Source organism: Tachyglossus aculeatus, chromosome 1 (genome assembly GCF_015852505.1).
Source record: "Tachyglossus aculeatus isolate mTacAcu1 chromosome 1, mTacAcu1.pri, whole genome shotgun sequence".
In the NCBI taxonomy this organism is placed as follows: domain Eukaryota; kingdom Metazoa; phylum Chordata; class Mammalia; order Monotremata; family Tachyglossidae; genus Tachyglossus; species Tachyglossus aculeatus.
The window spans coordinates 144,060,600-144,073,360 of NC_052066.1; the positions used below are offsets into that span (position 1 = coordinate 144,060,600).

The 12,761-nt window shown below is 46.2% G+C and overlaps 1 non-coding gene across 1 annotated transcript; it reads left to right on the forward strand.

Annotated features, from left to right (window-relative positions):
- Positions 1 to 10,911: 10,911 nt before the first annotated feature.
- LOC119938605 lies at positions 10,912 to 11,048 on the forward strand. The gene has a single exon (XR_005454470.1). It is a non-coding gene; the product is annotated as a small nucleolar RNA SNORA7 (small nucleolar RNA).
- The last annotated feature ends 1,713 nt before the right edge of the window (positions 11,049 to 12,761 follow it).

Consider the following 12,761-nt stretch of genomic DNA (forward strand, 5'->3'; position numbering starts at 1 on the left):
ACCTCTAACCAGAATGATGACTGTCATGGTGGAGATGAAGGGGGAGATGCTTGTGTTCTTCAAAATGAAGCATTATGGATTAGTGGAGAGGGCATGATCCTGGGATTTAGAAGGACCTGCGTTCGAATCCAGACTTTTCCACTTGCTTGTTGTGTGACCTTGGGCAAGTCATTTCACTTCTCTGGGACTCAGTTTCCTCATCTGTAAAATGGGGATTGAGACTGTGAGCCCCACCTGGGACAGGGACTCTGTCCATCCTAATTAACTTGTATCTATCTCAACACAGTACAGTGCTGGCACACAGAAAGTACTTAACAAATACCATAAACAAACAAAACCCAGATAAAACAACTAAACTACTCTCTGCCTCCATTTTTTCAACTGTAAATACCTGTTCTCCCTCCTACTTAGACTGTCAGCCTCATGTGGGACTGGGACTGTGTCAACCTAATTAAATTCTACCTACCCCAGCACTTAGAGAACAGGGTTCAAAACATAATAAGTGCTTAAGAAATACTAATTTTAAAAGAGTGCCAAAACATGATCAGACCCAGAGCAACTCTCCCTACCCTTTCCCTCCACCAGTCCTATTCCTAGTCAGTCCCCCAGTGTCTCAGATCGGGGCTCCAGGATGCTTGGAGAATGCAGGAAACGGCTTCCTCCCAGACATCCGGGGCAGTGGTTCTCATTATTAGCCCCCGTTTTGCATCGGGTTCCCACTACTGAAGGGCACAGTTATCCTAAGCAGAAAGGCTGGCTCCCGACCCTCCCTCACATGCTTCAACCAGGCTGCTTCCTGTCCTGGTTAGCATGCAATGCTCTGCCTGCTGACGGGCCCCGGCGAGAGCTGGGAAAAGCAGCTGCCACAGTTATTCAGAAGCCAGACGAGCCGGGGACATTCATCCGGTAACAGCATTGTTCTTTGCCAAAGATGGAATAATTGGAAGTTCAAAGGGAGCATCGTCACCATCTCATTGGCATGAACTAGGCTCTGTGGGAGCACATGACGAAGAACCGAGGTCACTCCAGGCCGCTGGGACCTGGAAATCCACGATGTGGTTTGAGCTTGAATTTATAAACTTTTTTTTTTTGGTATTGGTTAAGTATTTACGATGGGCCAGGCACCACAGGATGTAAGTTCTAGACTGCAAGCTTGCTGTGGGCAGGGAATGTGCCCGTTAAATTGTCACATTGTATTCTTCCAAACACTTAGTAAATGCTCTGCACTCAGTAAGTGCTCAAAAAATACGATTGAATGATTGACTGACTGTACTGAGCACTGGGGTAGATACAGGTTAATCAGGTTGGACACATTCCCACATAGGATTCACAGTCTTAATCCCCATTTTCCAGATGAGGTAACTGAGACAGAGACGTTAAGTGGCTTCTCGAATGTGATTTTCTCCCTTTGAAATCACACGAAGCATTCAGAAAATCATTGCTCACAGCATCGCTGCTTTCCCGATTCTCCCCAGATCTTTCAAGATGGAAGGTGCAGAATTGGAAATGGAAGTTAGCCATTTCTGGAGGTTTACAGTGTTGGAAGAGGTCTGTGCTCAGTGCAGTATTCTGCCCACAGGAGGCAGCCAGTGCAGTGCTCTTCACACTGGAAGCAGCCCGGGCAGTGCTCTGCACACAGAAGACTTCCTGAGCAAGCTCTGGGCACTGGAGGTCCCTAGTACAGAGCTTTGTACGGAATAGGCTGAGTAAATGATGATAACGATGATGATCAAGAGAAAGTAAGGGGGAATGAGAAGCCAAAAGAAGAGGAGAAGGCAGAAAAGGAGGGGGGTTAAAAGGAAAAACAGGAAGAGAAGGAAGAGGAAGAAGAAGAAGAGGAAAATAGTCGTTCCTGGTCTTTCTCGGAGCAGAAATTTGCAAGCATTAATATTAATTATAGCAATAAAGAAGCACCTGACATCCAGTACTCATAGAAGAGATGCTTTGTCAGTGAGGGCCAGCTTCCTTCCCAACTGTAGGACAACGGAGTCATTTCAACCTGGGAACTGTCGCTTTACTGGGTCACCAAATTCTATGAATCCTAAATAATAATAATAATCATGGTATTCGTTAAATGCTTACTATTTGCCAAGCACTATTCTAAGTGCTGGGGTAGATACAAGGTCATCAGGTTCTCCCACGTGGGGCTCACAGTATCAGTCCCCATTTTACAGACGAGGTAACTAAGGCACAGAGAAGTTAAGTGACTTGCCCAAAGTCATACAGCTGACAAGTGGTGGAAATGGGATTAGAACCCACGATCTGTCTCCCAAGCCCAAGCTCTTTCCAATAAACCACACTGCTTCTAAAAGCCATGCTGCTTCTAAGTCCGAGTCAATTCCACTGTTCACTGTTGCGAGACCCCAGTTCATACCAACCAGGACCTTCCCGCACAGGGGGATCCTCGGTGACATGTAGCAAAGTTCAAACCACACCTCTGATCACTGAGATCACGGTGGAAAATTTTTTTTACTTAGTTTTACCAGCGTTCAAGGGAGTGACATAAACACACTCACTCACTCCACCACCCAAGGGTCCAATACCAGTCTGGGGTCAAAGGAGCCCCTTCAGCCAATGCTTCTTCTTTCTGCTTCCAACTGCTGCTCTCCTGCAAGAGAGGGACTACTTGCTACTTCTAAATGCCCCCGCCCCCCCCCCCGCCACTTTGCAATTCAAAGCGACGGCCTTTTATCTAGCTTGGGCATCACAACTGGGGCTTTAAATGGCAGTCATTGATTGGTCCAGGCCCGTTACCCAGTAGAACAGGGAGAGAAAACAGCACCTCCCTCCATGCTCTGCCCCCACAGGCCCACAATTACCTGTCCCAGGTAGAGCCCATCAGTGCCTTGGCAAAGTCTCTCCCTTCTTGTTGTTCACAGTATCACAAACAGTCATTAGAAAGGCAGCTTGCTGTGGGCTTGCCCCATCTACCCAGCTCAGGATTTGGTCTCTGTCAGGGGCAACAGGATGCACAGGCAGAACCGCAGGTCGGTTGCTGTCCTGGATACTCACCCTCATGGTAGGGAAAGACATCCAATACCCAAACTCTTCCCTCTCCAACTCTGACTCTCCCTCCAATGACTCAACACAGGCCATCGAACACCGGTAACTCTCCCCATTCCAACCTTGACTACCCCTCTGTTGACTCAGCATTGTTGCCTGTATATTTGTATTGATGTGTATATATCTATAATTCTATTTATTTATATAGATGTCTGTTTATTTTCATTAATGTGTATATATCGCTAATTCTATTTATTTATATTGATGCCTGTTTACTTGTTTTGATGTCTAGCTCCCCCTTCTAGACTGTAAGCCCAGTGTGGGCTGGGATTGTCTCTCTTTATTACTGAATTGTAGTTTCCAAGCACTTAGTACAGTGCTCTGCATACAGTAAACACTCAATAAATATGATCGAATGAATGAATGAATGAATGAAATCCCCCCAGGGATTCACCCAGTCCCCTGATAATAATTAATAATGATAATTGCAGTGTTTGTTAAGCACTTACCATGTTCCAGGCACTGTACTAAGTGATACAGCACAGGCCTGGGAGTCAGGACCTGGGTTTTAATCCCAGCTCCACCACTAATCTGCTGTGTGACCTAGGGCAAGTCACTTCACTTCCCTGTGCCTCAGTTACCTCATTTGTAAAATGGGGATTAAGCTTGAGCCCCATGTGGAACAGGGACTATGTCCAACTTGATTAGCTTGTTCAGAACAGTGCTTGACACATAGTAAGTGCTTAGCAACTACCAACATCATCATCATTATTAATATTATTATAGCAGTATAATTGGGTTGGACATACTCCCTGTCCTACATAGGGCTCATGGTAACTGAGGCTCAGAGAATAATAATAATAATAACAATGGTATTTGTTAAGCGCTTACTTTCTACCAGGCACTGTACTAAGCGCAGAGAAGTGAAGCAACTGGACCAAGTTCACACGGCAGACAAGGGGAGGAACCAGGGTCAGAACCCAGGTCCTCTGACTCCCGGGTCTGTGATCTTTCCACTAGGCCACACTGTTTCTAACTGAGAAGGGGCCATGGCCTGTTCTCAGGTCTGACCTCACCCTTTCATTTTGTTGTTAAGGGGGAGTGTGGGGTGTGTGTGTGTGTGTGTGTGTGTGTGTGTGTCTGTCTGTGTCTCAGAGAGAAGGGGACATAATCTCCTCAGCAGGTGTGATACTAATTCATTGTCCCTGTCCCCTCAAAATTTGGCTAACCCATTAAGTAAATAAATAAATAAATAAAAGCATACATGCATACATACTAATCCCCTCTCCCCCAGGCCAGATTCCACCCTCAACCTCCTTCCCCCACTGCACATCCACCTGCCAAACCACATCAAAGACTCAAACAGGACCCAGCCCCCAGGACCCTACAGCTAATCCAACTCCAAGGTCAGGAAGATCATCGGAAAACAAACATGAGATCCCAGGGAGAGATATGCTGGCTGGCAGCCCTGAAGTATTCTTGGATGCTCTGATACATCACTCTCTGCCCCTCTGTTGGCTGTCTAGGAAGGTGCCAATGAGCCCGGGGGGAACGGAACCTTAAAATGCGTCCCAGCGCTATCTTTGGCCAAACCCAAACCAGTGGCAGAGCTAGGGTGAAAACCCAGAGCTCCTTCTTCCAGTTTCAAGAGACCACAGTTCAGTGCCATTGCCTGGATCATTTGAGTTCTTGATGGTTGAGTTGTCTTGTGGCCCTTGGAAGCAAATAGCGGTAGTGAGGCCACAGTTCTTTCTTCCTTGCATATGCCAACCCAGATTTGACTCTGCAAATTGTGATTATTGTGGTATGTGATCTTTGGCTCCGTTGCTACAAGAGCAGCATTTTCTAGTGGAAAAATGATTGGCTCTGGATTTACCTCTGACAGGCCTTGTGGCATTAGGCAAGTCAATTCACCGTTCTGGACCTCAGTATCCTCATCTGTAAAATGGGCAAACCAACCTCCATCTCTCAGGGTGGAGAAGCAGTGAGGCCTAATGGATAGAGCACAGGCCTGGGAGTCTGAAGGACCGGGGTTCTAAGCCTGTCTCTGCCACCATTCTGTTGCGTGATCTTGGGCAAGTCACTTCACTTCTATGAACTTCAGTTAGGTCATCTGCAAAATGGGGATTAAGTCTGTGAGCTCCATGCGGGACAGGGACAGCGTCCATCCTGATTTACTGCATCTATCCCAGCTCTTAGTACGGTGCCTGGAACATAGTAAATGCTTAACAAATACCATTAAAAAAAGGGTGAAATGAAATCGTTCATGGGAAATCAGGACTTTGAGAAAAATGAAAGCAATCTACAATCCTATGGATTGTTACAAGGGAAGCAGAGTAGCCTGGTAAAAAGAGCACAGACCTAAGAGTCAGAGGATCTGGGTTCTAATCCTGGCTCTGCCCCTTGCCTGCAGTTTGACTATGCACAAGTCACTTGACCTCTCTGTGCCTCAGTTTTCTCATCTATAAAATAGGGATTAAATCCCACTCCCTCCTACTTGGACTGTGAGCTCCATCTGGGCCAGGGACTTTGTCCAACCTGACTGTCTTGAATCTACCCCAGTGGCTAGTACAGCACTTGGCATATAGTAATGTTTAATAGGTACCATAATAGTAATCATTATTATTATTTCAATCCCCTTCCTTAACCAAGACAGAAGCTGTGCTTTTGCCACGGGTGAATGATGCGCGATTGCAGCCGTCGTGCACATCGATCCAAGAGTTTGTCATTAGTGAAATATCCCTAAATGCTCACAATCGATTATGAGCAGTTTGCAAGGCCGATCGGCTCATTGGCCGGCAGCGTGTCATACAAGCTCTTGTGGCCGGGAATGAAATTTCAAATGACATCTTGGCAGCGATCCACATCAATCCAATTACAAGCGGGTAATTTATCGATCTACCGAATCCATGGCCGATAATTAAGGCAAGCATCCCAACTTCTGGGGCCCCGCTGGGTGAGATCGGGATGGGGAGCAGGCCACTGGGCTCTTGAAATGGAGATGCCTTGAAGGAACTCTCTCTCTGGGCTGCAAGGTCTAGGGGAAAGAGCACAGGGCTGGGAGTCAGAGGATATGGGTTCTAATCCCCGCTCTGCCATAGGTCTGCTGTGTAACCTTAGGCAAGTCACTTCACTTCTCTGGGCCTCAGTTACCTCATCTGCAAAATGGGGATTAAGACTGTGAGTCCAATGTGGGTCAGAGACCTGTTTATCTTGTTTCTACCCTAGTGCTTAGAACAGTGAGAGGCATATAATAAGCACTTAACAAATACCACAATTTTTATAATTATCTTCATGAGGAATCCACGTACTAACCCAACACAGTAAAGGAGAACTTCTTCTCCCAGCAGAGGCCCAGACAGGAGTTCAGCATGAAGGATTAAAAGTACAGACGATGTTGCAGGAGTTGTTTTGATGAATACAGTCTTAATTGACTAGAGCAAAACAAACATTTGCTTTGCTAATACCCGCCGAGCTAGACACGCGGCGTGATTTTAATTAAGCCTTCTGAAAGATGACTCTCAGAACGGCAGCTGTGCCCAAGGATTCAGGTAGAGGAATAAAATCAACAAAAGAATTGGATCCTCCCATGGTTTCTGAGCCCAAGCACACAAGAGAGAGGATGGGTTGTCCCATGAAGGAGGGATGGTAGATTTCAGGAAAGGTTTTCTGATTATTGAACCAGGGCGGGACCCCTTCAGAGAACCCCTCTGGGCAGGGGGAGGTCGTTGAGAGGAGGAACCCTACTGAGGGTGAGGATGCATAGGTTCCCATTTCCTCTTGGAGGCTGATCACTGGCAGGTGACTTGGGTAGCATTCTGGAAATGATGGAATGTGTCACTAATATATTATTTTTCATTTAAAAAGTCAATTCTCCAGCTTAAAGGCAGACTCCAAGGGACACAAATGAGTCCCATTAACTTCTCTGGGACTCAGTTTCCTCACCTCCAAAGCAGAGATTAGATGGAGACAGCGTGGCTTAGTGGAAAGAGCACGGGCTTGGGAGTCAGAGGTCATGGATTCTAATCCCGGCTATGCCACTTATTATCTTATCAGCTATGTGACTTTGGGCAAGTCACTTAATTTCTCTGTGCCTCAGTTACCTCATCTGTAAAAAGGGGATTAAGACTGTGAGCCCCACGTGGGACAATCTGATTACCTTGTATCTATTCCAGAGCTTAGAACAGTGCCTGGCACATAGTAAATGCTTAACAAATACCATAATTGTTATTATTGTTATTATACCTGTTCTCCCTCCATCTTAGACTGCAAGTGCCAGGTGAGGCAGGGACTGTGTCTGGCCTGATTATCTTATATCTTCTCCAGAGTTTAGTACAATGGTTGGTGCTTAGTAAACACGTAACACATTCCCCGATCGTTATTATTTATTATGGGCAAACAGCCAGGCTTCTACCATGAGAACCTACCATCCAACAGGCTGGTCCCAAGGGCTTGCTGTGTGGTTGAAAAAGACAGACCGTACCCTCAGATCACCCGACCTAGAGACAGCAGCACAGCAATAGACAATCTTGCCCCTCCTTCAGGGACAAAATTGCCGACACTCAAACCCCACCTTAGAACAGTGCCCTATGCATTAATGCATGAAATCTCCCCATGACATGGCTGAGTAGAAAGAGCATGGGCTTTGGAGTCAGAGGCCATGGGTTCAAATCCAGACTCCATCAATTGTCAACTGTGTGACTTTGGGCAAGTCACTTAACTTCTCTGTGCCTCAGTTACCTCATCTGTAAAATGGGGATTAAGACTATGAGCCCCCCTTGGGACAACCTGATCTCCTTGTAACCTCCCTGGTGCTTAGAGCAGTGCTTTGCACATAGTAAGCACTTAATAAATGAGATTATTATTAACTTTATAAATAACGATGTGCAGAATTGGGCAGAAGTGGCATTAAGTTATCTGGTGGCTGGATCAGGCTAGATCTATAACAGTTAAGTATCCCATTCATTTAGGAGAGCATGCCTTGCTGTCATAACGGGTGTAGTATTTTTATTAAAGGTCATTTAGTGTGGAATTTTACTCTATTAGTTGAACTGTGTAAACTTCATTTGAAGGACTCTCACTGAACCCCGACAGTCAGGAATTGAAACAAATCTGCTGAAGGGTGATAAATGGGAATGGCTAACTTGGCCTTGTTTACTTCAGAATTCTGCCTCTATGGTCCTATCTCCCAAGAGCTTAGTACAGTGCTTTGTACACAGTTGGCATCCAATAAATACTGCTGACTAACTGATAAGAAATTGATCAGGGAAAGACCACCTGGAGGAGATGGGATTTTTTTAATGGTATTTGTTAAGCATTTACTAGGAGTCAGACTGTTCTAAGCACTGGATTTGGTACAAATTAATTAGGTTGGACACAGTCCCTGTCCCATATGGGGCTCACAGTCTTAATCTCCATTTTAAGATGCAGTAATTGAGGTTCAGACAACAATAATAATAATAATAATAATGATGGTATGTGTTAAGTGCTTACCATGTGCAAAGCACTGTTCTAAGCACTGGGGGGATACAAGGTGATCAGATTGTCCCATGTAGGACTCAAAGTCTTAATTCCCATTTTGCAGATGAGGTAACTGAGGTGCAGAGAAGTGGCTTGCCCAAAGTCACACAGCTGACAAGTGGGTGAGCCAGGATTCAAACACATGAACTCATCCCAGCTCCGCCAGTTGTCAGCTGTGTGACTTTGGGCAAGTCACTTCACTTCTCTGGGCCTCAGTTCCCTCATCTGTAAAATGGGGATGAAGACTGTGAGCCCCCCTTGGGACAACCTGATCTCCTTGTAACCTCCCCAGCGCTTAGAACAGTGCTTTGCACATAGTAAGCGCTTAATAAATGCCATCATCATCATCATGACCTCTGACTCCCAAATGCGCACTCTATCCACTGAGTCCCGCTGCTTCTCATAAAAGTGAAGTAACTTGCCCAAGGTCACATAGTAGATACGTGGATGAGTCAAGATTAGAATCCAGGTCTTTTTGACTCCCAGGACTGTGCTCTATCCACTAAGCCACGCTGCTTCTCGTCTATCTTCTATAGGAGAACAGACGGCAGGATTTCAGAAGAGCTTTGAGGATGGCTAGAGCTGTGATCTGGCACACATGAAAGGGAGTTCCAGCCACCTCGCCCGCCCACCCAAGACCGGTGGCGGTGAATTCCATATCTGCCCAAAGCCTGTTGATAGCTCTCTGACAGAGGGCTTCTAGGTAGAAGGGACATCGGGCAGAAGAGAAAGGAAGACCTTGAAGATGGAATGGCACAAGGACACAGTGCCAGCTGGTCATCTGGAATTTAGCAGTCCAGGCATCACAGGAACTTGGGCCGAGATGCAGTCAAGCGCTCCTATAATCTTGCCATTACCATCCTTCATAAAGAGAAAACTCACATTTTTAGTACTCACACCTTGACTGAATCACTTGCACTTGTGCAATTGGTTCTTTTTTTTTAATGGTTTTTGTTAAGCGCTTACTACCTTCCAAGCACTGTACTAAGCTCTGGGATAGGTATAAGATAATACCAATAATAACAGTGTAATCATAATTATGGTATTTGTTAAGCGCTTAACTATGTGCCAGACACTGTGCTAAGCACTGGGGTGAATATAAGAAGATCGGGTTGGTCACAGTCCCGGTCCCATGTGGGGCTCACAGACTTAATCTCCATTTTACAGATGAGGTAACTGAGGCTCAGAGAAATGAAGTGACTTGTCCAAGGCCACACAGCAGACAAGTGGCGGAGCCAGGATTAGAACCCACAACCTTCCGACTTCAAGGCTAGTCACTAGTCCATGCTGCTTCTCAGGTTCTTCTGACCCAAAATTCCATTCTATTCACATGGGGCAGGAAAAGTTTCCCTATTTTCCTTGCAGAATTATATCTAAAAACCATGTTAAGGTAGAACAGACTGAACCTGTGGGTCAGATGACTGACTGACTGATTGAATGACAAGCCACATGGCAGAGCAGGGCAGGACAAGGACCATAAGAGGAGAGATGAATGCTAATTCCTCCCTCTCTTTGAGTTTAAATGCAGAACCTGACCCACTGATGGTCTGAACAAGCCCCCTCCATTTGGTTTTGGGTATTTTTATGGTATTTGTTAAGCACTTACTATATGCCTGGCATAAGAGCTGGGGTTGATACAAGATAATGAGGTTGGACATAGTCCATATCTCATATGGGCTCACAGTCTTAATCCCTGTTTTACAGATGTGGTAACTGAGGTCCAGAGAAGTTAAGTGGTTTGCCCAAGATCCCATAGCAGACAAGAGGCAACTGGAAGTAGTGTAGCCTAGTGGCTAGGGCTTGGGTTTTAGAGTCAAGAAGGATGTGCGTTCTAATCCCAGCTCTACCACTTATCTGCTGTGTGACTTTGGGCAAGTCACTTAATTTCTCTGTGCCTCAGTGACCTCATTTGTAAAATGGGGATTTAGACCATGAGCTCCATGTTGGACATGGACTGTACCCAATCTAATTATCTTATATCTACCCCATTGCTTAATACAGTTCCTGGCACTTAGTAAGCACTTAACAAATACCATTATTATTAGTGGCATCATCTACCCTAGTGCTTATTGCAATGCCTGGATATAGCACGGCGTAGTGGATAGAGCACAGGCCTGAGAGTCAGAAGGACCTGGGTTCTAATCCCACTTCTGCCACTTGTGTGCTGTGTGGCCTTGAGAAAGTCACTTCACTTCTCTGGGCCCAGGTTACCTCATCTGTAAAATGGAAATTAAGACTGTGAGCCCCATGAAGGACAGGGACTGTGACTAACCCGATTTGCTTGAATCCACCCCAGCACTTAGTACAGTGCCTGGCATATAGTAGGCATTTAGCAAATACCACAGTTATCATTATCATTTATTATTATTATTATTATAGTAAGCCCTTCCCCTCTAAGGACCACACCGGGAGAGTTTCCAGTTCTCTACAGTCTCGGCTATGGGAGGGAGAGTCAAGCAGAGGCATACCCATTCCATTCCTAGCTTGGCCAGTGGCTAGTGAGTGGAAGACAATCTGCTACAAGTCACAACTCACCCTTATTGGGCAGCAGCGGCGTGGCAGAGAGTCGATGGGGGAGACTCAGGTTTACTGCATGGAAAGAGGAAATGGTAAACCACCTCTGTATTTTTACCAAGAAAACTCTATGGGTACACTACCGGAATGATGGCAGATAGAGGTGGGGAGTTCTGGGAGAGATGTGTCCTTGGAGTCACTATGGGTCAGAGATGACTAGACAGCATAAGACAAGTAAGCCCTTAACAAATACCATTAAAAAGAGGCAGATCCAGGATTAGAATTCAGGTCCTTTAACACACAGGTCCATGCTCTTTCCACTAGGCCACCCTGCTTCCAGATTCTTGTTGGCCGGGACAACAGAACTGATCTTACATCCACATTCCTCACTATTTCCCAGCTCTTCTCCTCAGAGCACCTCACTCTTGATTCTCCCATATCTGACCCCTTGCATAGGCCTGGGTTGGGGCCCTACAGCATGTCTGGGCCATGTCTCCCTCCGAACAGCCAATCCTAGGACTCTCATGACCACTGTCTCCCTTGCCTGTCTTCTCCACTGATGTTGGCACCTGTGACATCTTTCCCATTGACTGAGCTCTGGGCCTTTCTCAACCGACCATTCCTCTTTCCATAGGTCTGGACAAGTGTTGAAAGCGGGGAATGAGAGAAACCCTAGAATTTCAGGGCTGCCCACTGAAATCAGGACATCTGGTCACTTCACCTGGAGCCACTACGGAATTTTCCATGGCTCTTCCTCAGTGTGACTCAGTGAGCCTCCCTCTGTCAACTGTCCCTGGGGCTGGGGAGGGAGTCGAAATGAGAGGTGTACAAGTGCCAGACACCCCAGCCAGGTCCACAGTCCCACCCCTTCTCTGGCTGCCACTAAGGAATTACCATGGAGGAAAGCACAATTCTACAGACCCATTCTGGCTCCCATAAGGCAGGGCTGAGGAAGGAGGAGATCTTGGCAGGCACCAGCAGGCTTTTGGGTGAGCCTGCGATGCCCTGTGAATGGCAAGTTGGTGGGGTGTAGTGGGGGTGATACTGTCTGATGGCAGAAGGAACATAAAAGAATGGGTTTGTCTCCTCTGAGCCCCTGGCTCTCCCTCAGCTGCAAGCATTAAACACACAATGTTTTATTAAGGAGATTTCTGCAGGGAGATGGGTGGCTTGCTAATTAGCGATGAAATATTAGGGCAAAACCAGCACGCTTGCAAACTGCACTTGCAAATGCTCTCTTTCAGGAAAGGAGAGGTTAGTTAGAAGAGAGTAAGTCTAAAGACTGATTAGCTGTGTAATCATGTCTTTATTACATTAATGGCTTTGTTTGTCGTGTTATCAACCCAAGATTAAGCAAATCACTACATTGGAGCAAGAGGTGAAGCTATTCACTGGCATAGGGGTCTTCATACAGAATCTATTTTTCATGCCCACATTAGAAGCCATTAAGAAACTGCAAAAATGCATGTGTCCCAGCTACAGAGAATATCAAGGCTATTGAAAAGGAAGAAGGGCATTTCTAACATTTGTGTCATCCTCAGAATGTCCTGGAGTGAGAGTCAGGGATGGAGAGGAGAGAGTTATGAGTGTTGAATGGTCCATGCTGGGTCACTGGAGGGAGAATCAGGGATAGAGAGTGTAGTGCTCAGTGTGTTGCATGGTCCAACCCTAATCATGAGAGTGGATGTGCAGAAGGGCAACTCCTCCAAGAACCCTTGCTTACT